The sequence below is a fragment of the Trichosurus vulpecula genome, chromosome 1 (genome assembly GCF_011100635.1).
Source record: "Trichosurus vulpecula isolate mTriVul1 chromosome 1, mTriVul1.pri, whole genome shotgun sequence".
NCBI lineage: Eukaryota > Metazoa > Chordata > Mammalia > Diprotodontia > Phalangeridae > Trichosurus > Trichosurus vulpecula.
The window spans coordinates 66,849,423-66,870,596 of NC_050573.1; the positions used below are offsets into that span (position 1 = coordinate 66,849,423).

General features: G+C 36.6%; 1 protein-coding gene across 3 annotated transcripts in view; it reads right to left on the reverse strand.

The window, feature by feature from the left end:
- Nucleotides 1-21,174, reverse strand: part of GATAD2A (GATA zinc finger domain containing 2A) — a 227,434-nt gene that overhangs the window by 140,671 nt on the left and 65,589 nt on the right. For all 3 annotated transcript variants that reach the window (XM_036738790.1, XM_036738797.1, XM_036738807.1), the window contains exon 2: nt 2,184-2,271. The gene's annotated coding sequence lies outside the window, so the exon portion shown is untranslated. The remainder of the gene's footprint in view (nt 1-2,183; nt 2,272-21,174) is intronic.

A 21,174-nucleotide genomic window follows, 5' to 3' on the forward strand; every position in this document is an offset into this window, starting at 1 on the left:
CACCAATACTGTCCATGGAGTTTTCTTGGTAAAGAAACTAGAGTAGTTTGCCATTTACTTCTAAAGCGGGTTAAGGCAAACAGAAGTTAAGTGACTTGCCCATGGTTACACAGCTAGTAAATGACTGGGGCTAGATTTGAACTCAGGTCTTCCTGACTCCAGGTCCAACACTCTATCCACGGATCCATTTAGCTGCCTCGTCACACAGACAACAATTGAATTTCACTGTCACCTGAACTGGTCAAAAGCTCATGCATGTGCACACACATACAGAAATATGTCATTCAACAGGTGAACAGGAGAAAAAGGGGAGAAAGGACAATGAGATAGAGTGTATTAAGGAAAGGATTAGTCTTAACTAGTCCAACTATTCTGAAAAGAAATTTGAGATTATAATTCAAAAGTCACTAAACTGCTTATAACCTTTGACAGAACAATACTAAACATATATCCCAACAAGATCCAAGAAAGAGGAAAAGTACTTGTAAGTACAAAAATATGTGTAGCAGCACTTTATCATATTAGCAAAGAAATAGAAACAAAAAGGTGACCCTATGAAGTGAGGCATGGAAAAGCAAACTATGGCATATATTAAAAACAACAAAAATAACTGCACTTACATGGCACTTTTGAGTTTGCAAGGCCCTTAGGAATATTATCTCATTTTATCTTCATGACAATCCTGAAAGGTAGGTGCTATTATTATCCCCATTCTCTGGCTAAGGAAGCTGGGGCAAACAGAGCTTAAGTAACTTGTCCAGCCAGTAAGTGTGTGAGGTCATTTTTGAACTCAGGTCTTCTTGCTTCTCGGTCCAGTGCTCTATCCACTGCACCCCTTAGCTGAATATAATGGAATGTTATCACCCCATAAGAAATGATAAAAAGGATAGGATGAATTTTATAGAAACCTTGGAAGGTTTCTGATGTGATGTGAAGTAAGCAGAACCAATTTATACAATGATTATAGCATTGTAAACAACAGTAACAGTGAAAGACCAGAATTAAGAGGATGCACACTAACCATCACTCCAGAAGACAAAACAATAATTCATGTTCCTCATTTCTTGGCAGAGAAGTGACAGACTAAATGTATAGAATGAAACGTACATTTTCAGATATAGCTAACGTGCAGATTGCTTTTGCTTGACCATACTTATTTTTCACAAGAGAGTTTTCTTTTTTTTTTTCCATAAAGAAAGAGGGGATTTATTCAGGGGCAAATAAAGGAGTTATGAGAGTAACATTTTTTAAAAAGAAAAGAAAAATCAATGAAACATTTAAAAATAGCAAAAAGAAATTCATGGCATCATATACACTCTTTTTTTTCTATTCTTCTTTGTCCATAGAAATGGGCATAATTGTTGATGTCTGTCAAATTCATAATAAAAAAAATTTTGAAGAGAATGTTAAAAATATCCCCAAAACATATGACTAGTAAATAACAGAATCACCAAGTTGGAAGTGACTTTAGACACCACACAATTAGAAATTCTTAATTTTTTTTGTAACATGGATCACTTCATACAATGTTTTTAAATGCATAAAATAAAATATAAAGGATTACAAAAGAAACCCATTATATTAAAATAATTACCAACTTTTTTTTTCCTAAGTTCACAAATCACACATCTGTGAATCCCCAATCTAAATCCAATCTGAACAAGAAGTCCACTGTAACATAGTGGTCACCTAAGCTTTTCTTAAAGACTGCAAACAAGGGGGTTGGGATGAACTCTCTATGTCCTAAGGCAGGCCATTCCACTTTTATATTAATACATCTTCAATCCTTCAATTCTATGAAGTATGACACTATTAACTACCTTTTCTTCTTGGATATTTTTTTTTCCTTTCTTGAATAAATATATTACTATAAGGTAGAGTGTGACTAGAACCTAAATGTTTTGACCTTTATGTTAATGATCTTTCCACTATCTTCAGGTCAACCTAACAAACTATAACAAAAAATTATTAATTCTCACAAAGTAGAACAATACATACTATGCACAAGAAAATTTATTACTTAACAATACAATAAAAATAACACAATCAAATCACTAAGTGTGACCAATGCCCTTCTGTGATACTAAGTCTCCTGTTTTTCAGGACAATAATAGATGGTAAAATTACAAATAGTCATAACTAAAAATTAAGGAACTACTACCAGGCTGATTTCAAGCAGTTACCTGACTTCTGTGTGCAGTAACCCTTGGCTACATCAGTTGGCCATAGATGAAATGTAAATAAGAAGGTAACTTTGGTCTGTCCTGGAACCTAAAGTGAAAGAAAAAAAGGAGAATCACTGAATTTAATGCAAAGATCATTGGTAATTTTAAATCCTAATCACAATCTGTCATTTGCTGACCTTATACATAAATTTGAACAATCCTTTGCTTATATCTATTATAAATACATAGTAGACAATGAAATTCTACTGCTTAGAAAGAGCAGACTAGAAGTCTAGTCAATAGTCAATAGTCAATAAACATTTATTAAGTACCTACTATGTGCCAAACAGTGTTCTAAGTGCTGGGGATACCAAAAAAGGGCAAATAAAAGACAGCACTCGCCCTCAAGGAGCTCACAATATAAAAGAAAACTGGGGGAAGGGGAAGGGAGCAACATGATTTAAACCAAGAGTGACCATCTGGGAAATGATGAAATGGCTGCCTTGGACTCCTCCTTAAAATGGAAGACCTAAGAGGAACTCTCCCACACCTACCCTGCACTCTCTCCAACAGAAGACTGCAGGGGCAGAAGGGGACTATAAACAGCTACAAATTTCAGAGTTGGTGGGAGACTATAATGAGGTTCAGAAGTACAGTTTGGTAGAAAACGCTACTGGTCCCTGTTTCTGAATTAACTTCAGATGTGATCTGAGGCAAGTCACTTATCCTCTCTGGGCCTGGGTTTCCAGATCTATTAAGCAGAGGACTTGAAGCAGGGGACTTGTATTCAATAATAATAATAACAATAATACTCATTATACTACTCTGTCTCAATATTCTCTAAGGTTCTATCCAAATGTGATATTCTCAGACCACTATTCTATATACTCACTTAGGAAAAATAAATGATTAGGACAAACACCAAAAATTCAGTTAAAATTTCACGAAAGCTTCAGGGCAGCCTAACAAGCAGAAACCAGGAAAAAATCATTTTTTTTCCTCTCACATTAAAAACAATATAATTTTATGAATACTGGCTTTGAAATACAGTCATAAAGGGGAATAATCTTCACCAATAACTTTAGAAATTAAATGAATCTAAAAGTATCATCTTTTAAAGACATTTAAAGACAAAATTTACTTTGACTTCTTACAGTGTTTTCATGTGAATTATTATTTAAAGGTCAAACTTGGGTTGATTTAATTCTACTCAATAAGTATTTATTACATTTCTAATATGTATAAAGCTCTGTGACAGACCCTAGAAAAACAGACTGGGGGGAGGGGGGTAGGGCAGTGGAGGGGAGGGGGGTGCCAGCTCCTACCCTCAAGGAGCTTATATTCTTTTAGGGATCAGTTAAAACATTAAGAACATTTAAAAAGATAAATAAATGAAAAGGTTTACTATGAACCCCTTATACTCTGCAACACACAGTGCTATGGGTTGGGAAAACAAATACATACATAAATACAACACGAGGAGAAAAAAAGGTACTAACAAATCAAGTGGGGTATTGTCAGGAAAATCTTCCCATAGGAGATGGTACCTGAGTTAAGCCTTAACAGGCTTAAGACTTAAAGTTTAAGCCTTAAAGAGCTAAGGGTTCTAAGGCAGAAGTGAGAAAAGAAGCATTCATCTTGCCACCATCACCCACAAATGTTCCAATTTGCCCTTCAAGTACTTGGAAATTCCTTTATCTGAAAATAATCTTACCCTTCCCACCTCTCTCTAAACCTCATTAATCTGAAACTTATACTTCATAATCACCCCAAGAACCTCCAACCATTCATCCTTCAATACTTTATGTTTCCTCCCTCACTATTTGCAAGCATATCAAAGTCTCTCTCAAATTTGAATATTCTTCAGTAGAACCCACCATCCCTGTTAGCTATCCTTCTCTATCTTTCCTTCCCTTAAGTACTATACTCCATTCCTCTCCTGTCATTCTCTTCTAAACCATCTACAATATAGCTGCCAGTCTCATTCATCTGATACTGCTCTTTGCAAAGTTAGCAATGATTTCTAAAAAGCCAAATCTAATAGCCTTTCCACCACCCTCAATCCTTCTTCAACTCTATGAAGCATGACACTGTTAACCACCTTCTCCTCTTGGATATTTTGTCCTCTTAAGTTTTCCTGACATTGCTCACTCTTGATTTTGTTTCTATTCCTACCTGACTCCTCTTTCTCAAGTTGCCTGTGCTGAATTTTCATCCACTTTACTACTTTACTCCCATAAACTATACATGTCACTGGACTCTGCTGTTTTCTCTTCACATATAGACTCTCTTTTGGTGACCTCATCAGCTCCCCATAAGTTTAATTACCATCTCCATGCAAATGACTCCCAGATACATACAAACACACACACACACACACACACTCTCTCTCTCTCTCTCTCTCTCTCTCTAGCTTTAGTCCCCCTCTTAAGTTCCAATCCCACATCATCAACTATCTATTGGAAATGTCAACCTTGATGACCTACTGGCATGTCAAACCCAGCTTGTCTAAAACAAATCTCATCGTCTTTTCCCTAAAACTCATCCCTTCCCTATTATTACTCTCCAGGTCACTCAAAATCAAACCCAGGTGCAGTCCACAGCTCCTCACACTCACTCATCTCACATATCCTATCATCAATGGCCAAATCCTTTAACTTCCATCTACACAACAATTCTTGAATGAATCCCCTTATTTCTACTCACATTCATCTCCCTAGTTCAGGTCCTCAGCACCTCTCACTTGGATTTCTAACTAATCTTCATGCCTCACAATCTCTCCCTATTCTAATTCATCCTCCACAAAACCACCAAAATGGTTTTCCAGAGAGCAGGGGTGACCATGTCACCAACCTACTCAATAAATTCCATTAGCTAGATACCTATTACCTTCACAATCAAATATAAACTCCTATTTGATACTTAAAGATCTGTATTTCTTCCTATCTTTCAGCCTTCTCCATCTATCCTGAACTCTACAATTCTGCCATACTGACTGACCTACTTACACTGTTTCTCACAGAGGGCACTCCATCTACCATGCCTGGGATGCTCTTCGTCACCAGCCCTCGAGAACCTTGGCTTTCTTCAAGACTCAGCTCAAATTCCACAAGGCTTTTCCTCCTTCACCATCTCCTAGTTGCTAGTTCCTTCCCTTCTAAGATTACTCTGTTTCTACTCTATATTTCTCTTATATACACCTCGTTGTTGGTGTTCTCTATTAGAACGTGAACTCTATTTAGAATAGTTTTGCTTTTTGTTCATATCCTCAAATTTTAGCAAAGTGACATAATAATGATGATGATGATAGTAATAATAGTAGCTAGCATTTATATAATGCTTTAAGTTTTACAAAGTGCTTTTCAAATGTTATCCCCACAACAACCTGGTGTTACTATTACCCCATTTACATGAGAAAACTGAAGCAGACCACAGCACTCAGCAGAAGAGCGTCTACAGCAGAGTCCAGTGCTGAGCCCACTTCACAACCTAGCAAGTACATAATTGCTTAATAAATGCTTGCTGACTGATGGTAGTGGGAGATGATAATATTGAATCAAAGAGAAGAAATTTTAACACAGTAAAAAGTAAACGTTTATTGATATTGTTTTATCCTACAAGCAATAGAGAGCTACTGATCCTTGATCAAGGAAATGACATGGATAGAACTCTACTTCAGGAGGATTATTTTGGCAGTAGTGTTGATGATAAATTGGAGAGGGGAGAGACCAAGAAGATCACTGCAATAGTCTAGGACAGGGAACCTGTTGTCTTCTAGGTTCTTGGGTGCAGCCTTTTGACTGAGTCCAAATTTTACAGAACAAATACTTTTATTAAGGGAATTTGTTCTGTGAAGCCTGGATTAAGTCAAAGGGCCACACTGAGAGGGCTACATGTGGCCTCCAGGCTGCAGGTTCCCCACTCCTGGTCTAGGAGAGAGGTCCTCAGGAAGATAAACCTGGGCTCCACCCCTGGAACCACACAGGACTCTGATAGATAAGCTTTTTCTTTTTGCCTCATCTTACTGGGATTCATTCTCATTTTCGTTCTCTCTCTCTCTCTCGTCTCTGTGTCTCTCTCTGTCTCTGTCCCTCTCTCTCTCTCTCAGCAATGTCAAATCAAATCAACAAGAATGTTTTAAGTATTTTGTATCCAAATGAAGCCCAAAACAGCCCCTGCTAGGAAGGAATTCATATTTTAAGAAAGGAGACAACAGGTAAATCACTTACATACATACGAGATACATATGTGACAAACATACAGGTCATCTCAGAGGGGAAGACTCTAGAAGTTGGAAAGACTCAGAGAGAGCTGTGTGAATAGAGAGGTAGTAACTTATGCATAACAAGGAGTGTCAACAAAACTTAGCAACTACTAAAACATTATGGAAAGGATGAGTAAAGAATTGAGGATGCCAGTATATCGATATGCCTGGATGACTAAAAAATGGTGAAACCCTAAACAGTAACAGGCAAATTCAGTGAAGGGGTAGACGCAGGGAAAAGATGAAAAGTTCTGTTTTTGGAAACAACAAATTTGAGGTGCCTATGGAACATTTAGAGAACAACGTCCAGCAGGCAGTAGGCGACATAATAATAGAAAATATTTATACAGCACTTATTATGTGTCAGACACTATGTTAAGAATTATTATCTCTCATTTGATCCTTACAACAGCCCCAGGAGATAGGTACTATCATTATCTTCATTTTACAGATAAGGAAACTGAGGCAAAGAGAAATTAAATGACTTTCGCAGGGTAACATAGCTAGAAAGGGTATGAGGCCAGACTTGAACTCAGGTTTTACTGATTCCAGGACTGACACTCTAACCACTACACCACCTCAAGCAGAGTCTGGGAGATATACCAGGGCTAAATATTTAGATTTGAGTACTAAATGATAATTTAAAGCATTAAAGGTGATCACCCAGAGAAAGCAGGTAAAGGGAAACAGTGGCCCAGGACAGAGGCATGGAGTTCCAAACCAACAGTTAAGTGGGCATGATATGAATCATGGTTCAACAAAGTAAATTAAGAAACAATAGTAATCCAAAGTAGCATTTGAAGGACAGAGTTGTATCAGGGTTAGGATCACTGACATTTGTAAAAAGCCATGGAGAAGTTAAGAAGGGTGAGATGGGGGTGGGGGGGGGGGCGGCGCACAGGGACTATCAGGTTTTAGCAATTAGGAGATGGCTGGTAACCCTGAAGAAAAAAGGGGAGTGGTGCAGTGGTCCAACAGGAAACTGAATAGTGTATAGGAGGTGAGGAAGTTAAGTCTAGGTATTCCCTTCGAGGAATATGGCTATGAAAGAAGGGAAAGATATATGATAGGGTCAATTAAGGGCTTTTTTTGGTTTGTTTTTAAAGAATGAGGAAGACCTAAGTTTGTTTATGCTAACAGGGAAATAAAAAGCAGATAACGAGATATTCAAGATGATAAAGGAGATGACTGAAAGGGCAAGCTTCTGGAGGAAACAGGGACAGCCAAGACAAGCATAGTTGGCATAGGCAAAAAGAGTCACCTCTTCATCAAATACCAGAGCAAATGAGAAAGGAACGGTTACGCTGTGGAAGGGTTTTGAGGTGGAGAACAAGAAAGGGGGGAAGCTACCAGCCAATGATTTGGGGTTTGTTTGGGTTGTTTTTTGAAGGCAGGAGAGTATGAAAAAGAGTTCCTTTGCTGGCAGAAAGGAGAGAGAGGACATATAGAGGAGTCAAGGTGAAAAGGAAAGATTAAGTACAGCCCAATCTAGGAATGTGATAACCAATTATATAGAAGAACACAAGAGTCAAGCAACATTGAGGGCCCATCTTAGGTCAGATAATATATATTTGTAGTGGACTCAATATAGGGAATACAAATGTAACGGCAGAAAAGGCACATAATAGGGGTAAATCAGGGTGGGGTTTATTGAGGCATGAATGGTAATATGATAAGGAAACACCACAAGGGGAAGAAAAGGAGACCTGAGTAGATTTGATAGCCTGGGAAAACAGAGAAGGTAGCAACAATGGAGGTCTAAATGAGAATGAAATATAGGTTTGAAAAGGGTTTTGTTTTTCTTGCTTTCTCAATGGGCAGGGGGTGAATGAAGAGGGAAGGAGAGAATTCAAAAATGAAAATAAAATTGAATTAGAAAAGGAAATAGATTTAAAAGGAAAGAAGCTGAGAGGGAGCAGGACAGGATTTTGTGATGAACAAAAAATTTCATACTACTGGGTCTTATCAATTTTTTACTGAATACTACTATAATTAACAAGTGGCTTTCTTCTCTGGCTCTGTCCTAGCCACCTTTTTTCCACTACTTTGTTTTCTCTAGATAATCTACTCCCATGCTTTCAATTATCATTTAGTACTCAAAGGGTAGAAAGGAAAAAAAAATGAAAACCTGTCTTCCGGGGACTTATTCTACAAAGGGAGATAACATGTACACATACAAAGAATATGCAAAATAAAATACAAGGGAAGACAAGGTGCTGGAAAAGCCTTGTATAGGATGTGGTGATGCTTAGGCTGTTCTCTGAAGGAAAACAGGAATACTAAGCGATAGCAATGAGAGTACATTCTAGATGCAGGGGAAAGCCCAGGCAAAAACACAGGATAGAGAAGTATGTTATGCATGAGGTACAACAAGAAAGTCCGTTTAGCTGCACTTTAGAATGTATAAAGAGGAGCAGTGCATAATAAACTTGGAACGGTTGTTTGGAATCAGGTTGTGAAGGGCTTTTGAAACTTATTTATGGGTAATTACGAGATCAAGGGTATAAGTATCTCTGCTAGCAGTTGAAGTAGATAAAGATGTTGAGAATGCTGATGAAATGAGAGACTAGGGTATTTGAGGAGATAAGTAAACCATCCTCAAGTATGGACCACATAATCTGAAATTCTATAATTCTATTTAATCAGAGAACTCTGGTTCACAGGCGTACATCATATTCTCTAAGGAAACCAATGTTCAGTGTGAATTTCTAAATCCACATTGCTAAAAAGTGACAGAAGTAGAAACAAAACCTAGGTCTTCTGATTCGTATACAGCACAGAATACATAAGTCTAGCAATTCGCCAATATCAGGAATTCTTAACTGTCCTTGTATCATGGCCCTCTTCAATAGTCTGGTGAAGCCTATGGACTCCTCAGAATACTGTTTTTAAATGTAGAAAGTAAAATATAAAGAATTACAAAGGAAACCAATTACATTTGAATAAAGGTCATTTTTCCCCCATCCAAGTTCATGGACCCTTTGACTTATGCATACCAAGTTAAGAACCTGTGGCTTTAAATAAATATTTTAATATAAACAAACTAAGAAAGTGATGGTCTGAAAAACATTCAGGGAATACGGAATGAGTTGGATATGCATTCAGGCAAAGAAATCCACCTGGATTCATGATATTTACCTGGAATTTACATTAGTTCCAGTATCACTTATGTTCTCATTTCTTCACCCATGACTGTCAGAAGTTTGTTCTGATAGGAAGATTTTATTTTTAAACAGATTCACATGCAATTCACGGTTTGTGGATGGTGAGAAATACTTTTTAGCAAAATAACTTGCAAAGTGAGAGATGAAGCAAAAATTGTGGACAGTTGTGTAAAAAAGCCATTGTTCACAATAAATAACTCTATAGACCCCACCCAAATGATAACAATAACTTGGAATAGGCAGATCTATCACTATTATAATAGTATAAGAGGGCAGGAATCAGTTTAATTTTTTTTGGTATGTCTAACATTATAATGCACAATGTAAGACAACTAGCAGCAAATAAAAACTTGTTGACCTATCTTGTCACTGAGTGTAAGTTCCTTCCAAGAATGCTAAAGAGCCAAATATTAAACTGCAACCCTCTCTACACAATAGATGAAACAAACCCCTGTAAAATACAAGATCATAAAACAGAACTGAAAGGGGGACTGAAAGGCCATCAATTCCGTTTTGTCCCTCTCTGAGAAGTAATAAATCTTTAGTGTCATAGTGAGCTTCCTACTGGTGGACGACTCAAACTGTCAGAAAAATCTTCCTAAGACATGATCACTGAAATGTTTCCCACATAATTTCAATCTGTTGAGTCTCCCCAGGCCAAAGACATGAAGTCTGATTTCTTTTCTATAGGGGACTTCCAACCCAAAAGAAATTCAACAAAGATTTATTAAGCACTGAGTCCAGAGCACTGTGCTAGGTATCAGGGAAGGGAAGGGGATAAGCATTTATATAGCACCTAATGTGCTAAGTGCTTTTTATTTATATTTTTATTATAATACTTATGTAGTATCTTAAGTGCCCTCAGAGTATCAGAGATACCAAGTTAAAGACACAGGTAGTAATCCTGAAGGAACTAACATACTAGCAGGAAGACAAGACACAAAGATATTCTACATTATTTTGTATTATAATTAAGTGAATTAAATTAATGAACAAAGAAACTCCAGTCAATATACATTAAGTACATACTAGCTGAAAGGCCCCATGTGGGATACAAAAAACAAAAAATAAAATTAACCCAAACAAGCCAGGAGCTACATTCTACAGGAGAAATATAAGATAAGCAAATACAAGGAAGGTACTGTGAAAATGGATTCAAGCAGGCAGAAGAGAATGCAACCTGAAGTGAGCCCAGAAGAAAGGCAGAGGTAAAAGAATGCATTCAAAGAATGGGGGACGAAACAGCCAATTATCCATCAGCAAGCATTTATTAAACTCTTACTAAGAGCCAAGTATACTGCTAAACTATGGAAATACAAGAAAAAAAAATTAGTAAGTCCTTGCCCTCAAGGAGCACATTAAAGAGAAGATACCTAAGCTGGAAAAGCCCCCTGCAAAAAGCAGGATTTGAATTGAGTACAGAAAACTAGCCAGGGAAGCTAAGAGACATAGAAGATTAGAGAGAGTGTTCCAGGAATGAAAGAAAGACAGGAACAATGTAAAAATCAAGTATGCAGGTTTAACAGGCAAGTATAGCTGGATGGCAGTGTTTGCGAACAAGAGTAAAGTGTAAGGAGACTGGACCAATAAGATACAGGAGATAACAGAGAACCACTGAAGTTTCCTGAGTAAGAGGGTGACATGGTGAATCCTATCCTTTAGAAAAAAAAAATTACTTTGGCAACTGAGTGGAGGATGGACTGGAACCAGGAGAGACTTGATGTAAGAAGCTGAATTTGAAGGCTATTGTAATAGGCCAGGTCAGTCATGATGATGGTCCGAAGTGGGGTAATAGAAATACACAAGAGATGTGTGATGGCAGAAACATCAAAATTTGGCAATAGACTGAATATGTGCAGTTAACACTGAGGTTTCTGGGCCAGGTGACTGGGAAGATATCGGTGTCTCTTCCCTACCCCTACCCCTACCCCTTCTTTTGAACAGCAAATATCACCTCTAGGAAAAGGCTATAACATGTCAAAAAAAAAAACAAACCTGAAATTGATTTTTGTCACAATAGGAATGATGGGAGAGATCAGGAGAAAGTAATCTTATTTTGGACCACTATGATGGGATTATCAACAAATTAATCCTTCCCAATATTCTCAAATACAGCACTAATTGCAAGATGCTTACCATTTTATAACTAATGGATATTTTGACATACATGGCTTGGAAGTTGATGTTCCCAAAAACGACGTTATTGAAAGTAGTTGCATAATATGGTTTCTGCTCAATTTGATTACATAACAATGGAAAGACATGGTATCTACCGTTCAAACTATCATAGTTAAGTCCTTGAGGAACATAGAAATTATAGTGTGGCTATGTGGAAAAGTGTCAAAATCTTCATTCCATGAGACTGAGAGATTCTCAAGGACAGAGACTGTCTTGTGCCTCTCTTTGTATTCCTAGTGTTTAGCACAGTGCCTGGTACATAGTGAACACTTAATAAATGCTTATTGAGTGAATGACTGATAGAGGTGCCTCTCTGAATTCAGCCTGACTCAGGGACTAATGCAAATTCATATTATGAGAAAGATGTTCATGAATAGGTGGTTGAAAGTGCTTGATCAGCTAGTTGCTCAGATCAAGCTAAAGGCCTCTAACTTGCTAGGCTTATATGTGTGGCAAAGATGACAAATTTATAATGAAAAATCTTAAGAGGACACACCAAATTTCTACCATCACTAAGGGTCTACATGGAATAAAGGATGAAATGTTCCTCAGTATCACTTCTGTCTTAGGACAAAATGGCATTTCAGAAGTCAGGAAGATAAACCTGGCTCCTGCAGAGGAAACTTGTTTTAAGAAGAGTGTGTACATACAATTTGGGGAATCCAAAGGGAACTGTAATATTAAAGCCTTTTAATAGTCTGCCACATTTTTAGCCAGAAAATATGACCATAGTTAAGGGATTATATATGAAGCACTTTTCAAGAAAGTCAAATTCCTTATCTGAATAGTGATTCAATAGCTACTATAAAGTTGAGATATAAAATCTATGAACATATTCAAATCTCTTCCTAAAGTTAGGAATTAGCAATCTGGTAAAGTGGTTCCTTCCGTTTATTAAACATTTTTTTATGCATACTGATGCTGGATGTTACTTGTCTTATATGGTGGTCATTAACTGGTTGGTGTTAAAAAGATTCAGTACCTTAGGGATCATTGCCTGTCTTCCAGTTGCCCTTCTGTTCAAAGGAATCTCTCTGCTTATTTTAATTAAAAAATTTCTGGCTCCATACAATAAAAAACACCATACAATAACTCTTTTCTAATGGACATTTGTGCTTTCTGCATTAGCACTGGATATGACATAAGCACAATATCACATCTCTAAGCATATATAATGTTCCCAGAGACTTTTCTATGTGAATATGTGTGTATATATATGTATATATATAAATATATATGTAAGACATGCACATATGTATATCTACATACAAACACATACACATATCAGTAGTTCTAAATTTCTATATGATGTAAAAAGATCTATTAACAGGTTCAGTCTTATTTCAGTTGTGTTCAACTCTCCATGATCTCATTTAGGGTTTTCCTGGAAAGGATAACTCCAGTGGTTTGCCATTTTCTTCTCCAGCTCATTTGACAGATAAGGAAACCGAAGTAAACAGGTTAAGTGACTTGCCCAGGATCACACAGCTATTAAGTGTCTGAGGCCAGATTTAAACTCAGGAAGATGAGTCTTTCCAACACCAGGGCAGGCACTCTTATCTACTGTGCCACCTAGCTGTCCCTACATATTTACAATGCGGTTAATTCTCCAAGTGTCATACTAATCCAAATACTAAATAAACCACGAACTGATATTTTAAAAGGACTTCAGCAGCTACCTAGGCTAATCCATACATAAAAGGAATTCCAACTACAACATATTCAACAATTGAACATCCAGTCTCTATTAACCTTCAAGGACTATTTCTTGAGGCAACCAACTCCACTTTTTAGACAACTCTAATTGTTAGAGGTGTTTCCTCATTCAAAGCCTAAGTCACTGCTCCTGGTTCTTCCCTATCGGAAAGCAGAAAAAGTCTTACCATCTCCACGACAGCTTTCCATATGCTTGAAGACAGCTATCATGGCCCCTTCTCTTTAATCTTCTCTAGGCTAAATATGTCTAGTTCTTTCAAGAGACCATCATCTGACATGGACTCCCAGGCTTCACTACCGCAGTTGTCCTCCTCAGAGTATCTTCAGCTTATTATCAATGTTCTTCCTAAACCGTGGCATCCAGAACTAAACATAGTATAGCAGAGGAAATCTGATAAAGTCAATCAGTCAGTCAAATGTTTATGAAGCACTTACAATGTGCCAGGCACTATGCTAAGGAGTGGCTGCCATACTATACTGCATACTCACATTAACCCTGCAGTCTACTATAGTAAACCCTCAGAACATTTTCAGACAAACTGCTGTCTAATCATGCTTTACTATCTTGTAACTATGAAGAAGATTTTTTTGAACCCATCATCCCTAATGAATTTTGTCTTATTAGATTTGGTCAAATATTCTTGCCTGTCAAAATTCTTTTGGATCCTGATTCTGTCATTCATTATATTAGCAACTACTCTCAGCTTAGTGTCATGAAAATCTGATAAGTATGTTATCTAGACCTTTCTCCAAGTCACATTAAAGCACAGATCCAATCACAGATCTCTAGGATATCCCACTAGAGACCCCCTGAGATACTGACATTTTATCATCAACTAGTTCTGAATCCATCTAACTTTATTATCATTTATTCCATCTCTCTCAATCCTCTCCACAAGAATTGGAGAAGATATTTTACTAAAAGTTTTGCTAAAAATCTAGACAAACAGCAGTATCATTCCTAGGTCTATACACCAGAGAGAAAAAGGAAGAGGAAAAGAATCCATATGTACAAAAATATCTACAGTCACTCTTTTCATGGTGGCAAATTGGAAACTGAGGGAGAGTGCTCATTCAAGGAGAAGTGAACAAGTTCTGTTATAAGAATGTGATGGAATACTATTGTGCTGCAAGAAATAATGAAGGGTATAGTTTTGGAAAAAACTGAGTAGACTTGCATGAACTGACGAAGACCGAAGTGAACAGAACCAGAAAAATTTATACAATAACACTAATACTATAAATACACACAACTTTGAAAGATTTAGAAACTCTTAGCACTCAAGATGAAACATGCTACCAAACTAAAAGAGAGGTGATGAACTAAGAGTACAGATTGAGATTTTTTTTTTAACAGGGACGATGTGGGAGTATGTGTTGCTTAAACTACACGTGTTTGTAACAAAGGTCTATTTTTCTTATTTTCTCAAATGAGGGATGGGGAGGAGGGAGGAAGAGAATGCCGATCTGAAAATAAAATTTAATTTTATTTTTGTAAAAAGAGATGAAAGTTCAAAAGGAAAGGGGTAAGTAAAGCAGTTTGGGGAATACAGTGAATTTAAAACATTTTTCAAAAACCAACTGTATATAATAGAAACTTACATATTCACATATAAACCTCTTTTTCTGTTGTTCAAAAAAATCTAGGTATACTATATTCACATTGTCCCCTTAATCTGCTAGTTTTGTAATCCTGTCAAAAAAGAAAATGAGATTAGTCTGAAATGACCAGTTCCTAATAAGTGATCCCCGAGCATTTTTACCATTTCCTTTTCTAGAAGTTCACCAACCATTTCCTTGAAGATCTGTGATATGAACTGATGGAGAAGTACATTAGCAGAACCAGGAAAATATAAATAAGGACCACAGTAATATGAAAGTTAAAAATAACAAAATAAAACTGAACATTGTGAAATTATAATGAGCAGGCTCACAGAAAAGATTTTTTTAATCCATTTCTCCCCTTTTTATAGAAGTAGGGGAGGTAGGAATATATAATGTTTCATGTGCTGTCAGATAGGATCAATGTATTAGTTGGTTTTGCTGAACCTATTTTTAAAAAATACTTTTAGCACAGTTTCTGACACAGCAATGCTAAAGCAAACGGCATCAATAAAAACTTTTTTTTTTTTTTTTACAGTATGATGGACAGGGCAACATTTCAGGAATTTGGAGAAGATTATGCTGCATTTATGTTCCTTTCAAAGTTAAGTAATCACTACATGCATATAAAATATAACATGCTCTCCCGGCTGGAGAAGTTTAAAGGGCTTAAGAAATACTCTAGGGGCAGCTAGGTAGCAAAGTGAGTAGAGTGCTGGCCCTGGAGTCAGGAAGACCTGAGTTCAAATTTGGCCTCAGACACCTGACACACTAGCTGTGTGACATTGGGCAAGTCACTTAACTCCAATTGCCCTGCCTTCCCACCTCAAAAAAAAAAAAAGAAACAATGCTCTGCTTTCTGAAAAATGAGATGTTATTTGAAAGAACTAAATTATAGATTTAGGGCTATATCAATTAAACTACCAATATCTTTACAGAGATAAAAATAACAAAATGTATTTGAAGGAAAAAAAATTATCTATAACTATCGAGGGAAATAAAAAAAGGAAAAGGAGAATAATATTTACTGCCCTTAAACTATATTACAAAGCAACAATCAGCAAAACTATTTGAATACTTGCTTTAAAAAAAGAGAAGAGTAGATCAACAAAAACCAAAGAGATGAGTAAATCAAAGAGTAGAGAAGTGAGACCTGTCAGACTTGTACTTTAGGAAGATCAATGTAACAGCTGAGAGGATGGACTGAACTGAGGAGAGACTTGAGGCAGACAGAACCACTAGCAGACTACTGCAATATATAGACAGGTGCAAGGTGAGGAGGAACTGCACCAGTGGGTTGTCAGAAGAAAAGGATGTGTCTTCTAGAGATGCTGGGAAGGTAGAATCCATAGAACTTGGGAAATGATTGGATATTGGGGGGGGGGGGGGGGCGCGCAAGAGATTAAGGAGTTGTGGATGACAAGGTTGCTTGGATCTCAACAATAATTGCGAAGTTAGGAAAAATTGAGTATTTGGAAGATGTACATGTTGAGTTTAAAACATCTAATACTTCATCATGAGTGGTATTCTCAAAGGCTAAGCCAGCGCTGCATATGTTCTCAAAGGTTTTTTTATGCTGCAAAGTACAATCACAGAAACAGGCTATGCCTACTTTCTAAGGACCAACACAATTAAATACTGACCTCATCACCAGCACTTACGGATGAATTTTGACTACAATTCATAAAATAAAGTAAAATGGCCATCATTTATGTTCGACGAAGGAGACAAAATGGTATATAGGGCAGAGAGTAGGTACTAAGTAAAAATTAGAATTTTCAGACCATCTATAAATAATAACTTAGCGGCTGATCCTCTAAAAACATATTATTACAATACAATAGAGCTCCATTAAATGTCCCTCCAAAGCCACTCCAGTTTGTTTTAGGAAGGGATGGAAGGAGGGAGTGAAAGGAGAAAGTGGGAGAAGAGGAAGGAAGGGGAAGAAGAAAGAGAAGAAAGGAGAAAAGGAAAACAAAAAGAGAGAACTACCATCATGAATTGCCATGTTCAAAAAAATTATCATATGATGGTGAAATTTCTGATCACAATAGCCTGTATTTTTAGAAACTTCCTCCCAATTAGTTTGGCTAGTCTTCTACAACAGTCCATTGCCAAGTCCATATTCAAAACCTTTCCAGCTTGGAAGGGCCTGGCCTGCCAGTTTACATTCTTACTTGCATGGTTTTTGAGAGGCCAGGATCACTTTCCCATCACAATAAGGTATCAGAAAAAGATGCCAGTGGCTATCTTATGAGTATAACAAACATACAGTCAATCACCATAGTACACCATGAAAATCTAGCCACTTTGATTTGGGCAGATGAAATCCCTTTGTTGGCTTGCTCACCCCCCCCCCCAAAAAAAGGCACCCACCCACTTTTCCCAATCTGCTCTTCTGTGAGGCTCAGCTCTCCTTTTAACTGATTATAGAAAAAATAAGAGTGCTGACACTGTCTCAAAGAACTCCAATACCTTAGAGGATACTCATGTTGCACTACCTGCATTTTATGTTGTTACAAAGGCTTTCAAAAGACCAGAAGTAATCACTCTTTAAACATTTTTAGTTTTTAGTGATAGCTTCAGTTTTTATAACATCTTCATTTCTGATTATATCTCTACCTCCTCTAACCAATAAGCAAATCCTTGTATGAAACGATAAAAAGGAAAAAAATTTTCAGTAAAACTAACCAAGACAATAATCAAGTTCGGGATAGTATTGTTCTGCACCTGCCATTGCCCAAATCTGAAAATAAAGAAGGTTCATTTTCTCATCTCTTGCTAGGGCTAAACTTAGTCATTCTAATTACATGTCATTCTGTTTCATTTTTCTGTTCTTGCCATCTACTTTGCTGTAATCATTATTAATACTGTTTTCCTGGTTCTGCTTACTTCACTCTGCATGAGTTTATGCAAGTATTCCTATGCTTTGCTGTTTCTTACAGCCCAGTAATATTTCAATATATACCACAACTTATTTAAATGTTCCCAAATCAATGGGCAATTATTCTTTTTCTAATTCTTTAATATTATAAAAAGTGATATTCTTAATATGTTGAAACATATGAGATCTTTCTGCCTGCTATTTCACACACATGCCAGCAGTGGAATCTTTTGGTAAAATGGACATTTTAGTTACGGAAGTAACATATTACTGAAGGGAAAGCATGAATTCTCAATCTGGACAGTAGAAAAAAAACGATTAGTCTACAAAGTGAAATGCCTTTTGCTACTTACTTGTCTACATACATATATATATATATATATGTACTTTTTTTTTTTAAACCACAGGGGATAGCAGAGGGGAAAACACCATCAAGTTGATAATAACACTTATGTCCAAATCCCATGCTCTTACACCTTCACAAAATTGCTTTACCTTTCTACTTTGCTTCCTCATCTGTAAAATAGAGATAATAATCCCTACTCTATGTACTTAAGAAGGTTATTTTTGTTCAGTCCTTCAGCCATGTCCAATTCTCTGTGATCCTATGGACCATACTATCCGTGGAGTTTTCTTGGCAAAGAAACTGGAGTTGTTTGCCATTTCCTTCTCCAGTGGATTAAGGCAAACAAAGGTTAAGTGGACTTGCCTGGGGTCACTCAGCTAAATAAATGTCTGAGGCCAAATTTGAACACAGGGCTTCCTGAGTCCAGGCCCAGCACTCTTATCTACTGATCTACCTAGCTGCCCTAGATGACTGTTACAAGCAAACAAATTAATGAAAGTACTTTGTGAACGGAATAGTACTATTTTTTAAAGGGGGGGGGGGGATGACAGAGGAATAGGTTTTCAGTAGCTCACTTTCCAAATAAAGGTGTAATTAATGATTAAACTATTCTGCAAATAAACCATTTTTTTAAAAAAAGGAAATTTCAATCAATATCAACTAATTACACTTATTACTTAAGATTTTTATCATGATATAACTTTAATATTAAAGAAATTACTTTGCTCAGCAGTACAAGATTTAATATGTTTTTCAAGTTTTCTTACTATCTACATTTAGTAACAACCCAAAACACAATGAAAAGATAAGATTCTCATTACCCTCAGACTAGAGAGAGACTATGGTTGCTGTGGGTCACGTGACAAACAGGAGAGAGTGCACAGTGGAACTCAGGTTAAGCCAAGCATGAACAAAATAGTCATTACATCTTTACTTTCTTTTACATTCTCTCTATTTTTTGGTGGGCCACCCAAAATCCTTTGGCAGGCTGTAAGCAGCCCTCAGGCCATATGTTGTGCAGGCCTACTCTACCTTTTCAAGACTGGAATTGCTAAGGAGAGGCGAGATAAGATATTCTAAGATGAAACCAAACAACAAGCATTTTATTTCCTCTCCCTTATAGCTAAACAGATCTTAAAAGTACTAATTCTAGCTTAAAGATATTTTTCTACTTCTAGGTACTGTCTCAAAATATTTAGCTGAACTCACTAAAGTCACATGCTTTCATATAACTTGATCACCAAGTTGGAGACAGGCTAAATACATATTTTCCAAGTTTTCATGTCATCTTAAACTATGTTATTCATTTAATCTCTAAGGAGATGAAAAATAAAGCATCATAGATTTAGAGCTGAAAGGGAGAATTCAACAAATTAGAAAACTATGGCCAAAATAAGTTTAATTAAGTAACTTGTCAATAGTCACACAGCTATCAGTGTCAAAGGCAGGATTAATCCAATTAAGTCTTTATAACACTATGGAGCAGAGAAAACCGGAGCATTATGAAATTGTCCTAAGTGATACAGAAACAGATCTGAAGATAGACATGTGTCAACAGTATTACCTAACAAAATAATGTCCTGAATTCCAGCTTATAACAAGACCTCAAACATTCTCACGTAATGCAACTGTAGCCACATAAATGTTGCCTATACTCCATTCACATGTTTTTTGTTACCACTTCAGATATTTTCATCTTAACTTTTAACTTATGATGTCCAGATCATGAATCAAGTCATACTTCTTGAAAGAATGAGAATTTCTTGTCAATGCTTTTCCTTTTCTTTCCCCTTGCCAAACAAAAATTATCATCCCTTCTCTACCAACTTTAAAAAAAAGCTAAGTCTCAGATATCATTATTAGTTTTCTACATAAAATCTGCAATGATCACTACTTAATACTATGAATCTTGTTTAACAAAGGGAATGGCAACACCTCATATAAAATCACTTTATTTCTCCATTTACATTTTGGCCTTTCCTGCTATTTCTAAGTTTCACATTTCATCTTATGCTCTTTTCATATTTATTTTTTTTTGTTACATTTGAATTCCATCTTATACTCTAACACTTCAAACTGATTTTGGGGTGCTGAAGACTCTCTCCTATTCTTCAAGAATCTTCCCTTGATTCTGATTTCTTCTGTTACCATCATTCTCCTTTCATTTTTCTTTATATTCAAGCCATCTTCTCTTACTTCAGAATTCCAATGTTGAACTCATTTTAATGACTAAAATTATTCTTGCTACTGAAACAAAATCTAATGCCAGCAAAACATTTCTCAAAATCAAATCTCAACATTTTGGCTCAATCCTCATTTGAAATGTTCCGTTATCTATTCTTCTTCAAAATGCTCAACTTAAAAATATAATAGCTATAAAATGATAATAATTCCCACTGGCTCTGAGATATGTTAAAAAATTATGTGGTTAGCTTGGGAAAATGCATATATTAAGTACATAGGTTACTATAAATCTGTATAACGTTTTCCTAATATCCAAGAGCTTTGGGGGTGGGTGTGTTGGGAAGCAAAATGGGCTCTTAGCACTTAGTTCAACCAAGTGCCCTTGAAGAGTTTGGCTTTTGTTTCTTTTGAGTAATTCAGTGTATTTCATTGAGTCTTACTAGGTGCTAAGCCCCAGGCCCAAACCCCCATTAGGTGTAAAACCTATGTGGATGTGGATTGGTAACTAAGACAGGCGCCCAAGGTGGGGCTAACCGAGAGGAAGTGCTAACTCCAGAGTCAATCACAGGAGCCTAAGTTCTGCTCATTCAGATGACGTTTGATCACGTCTGAAATGTTTTAAGAAGAGAAGACAGAGCCATTTGCGCAGGGCTCTCACTCTTGGTGGCGTG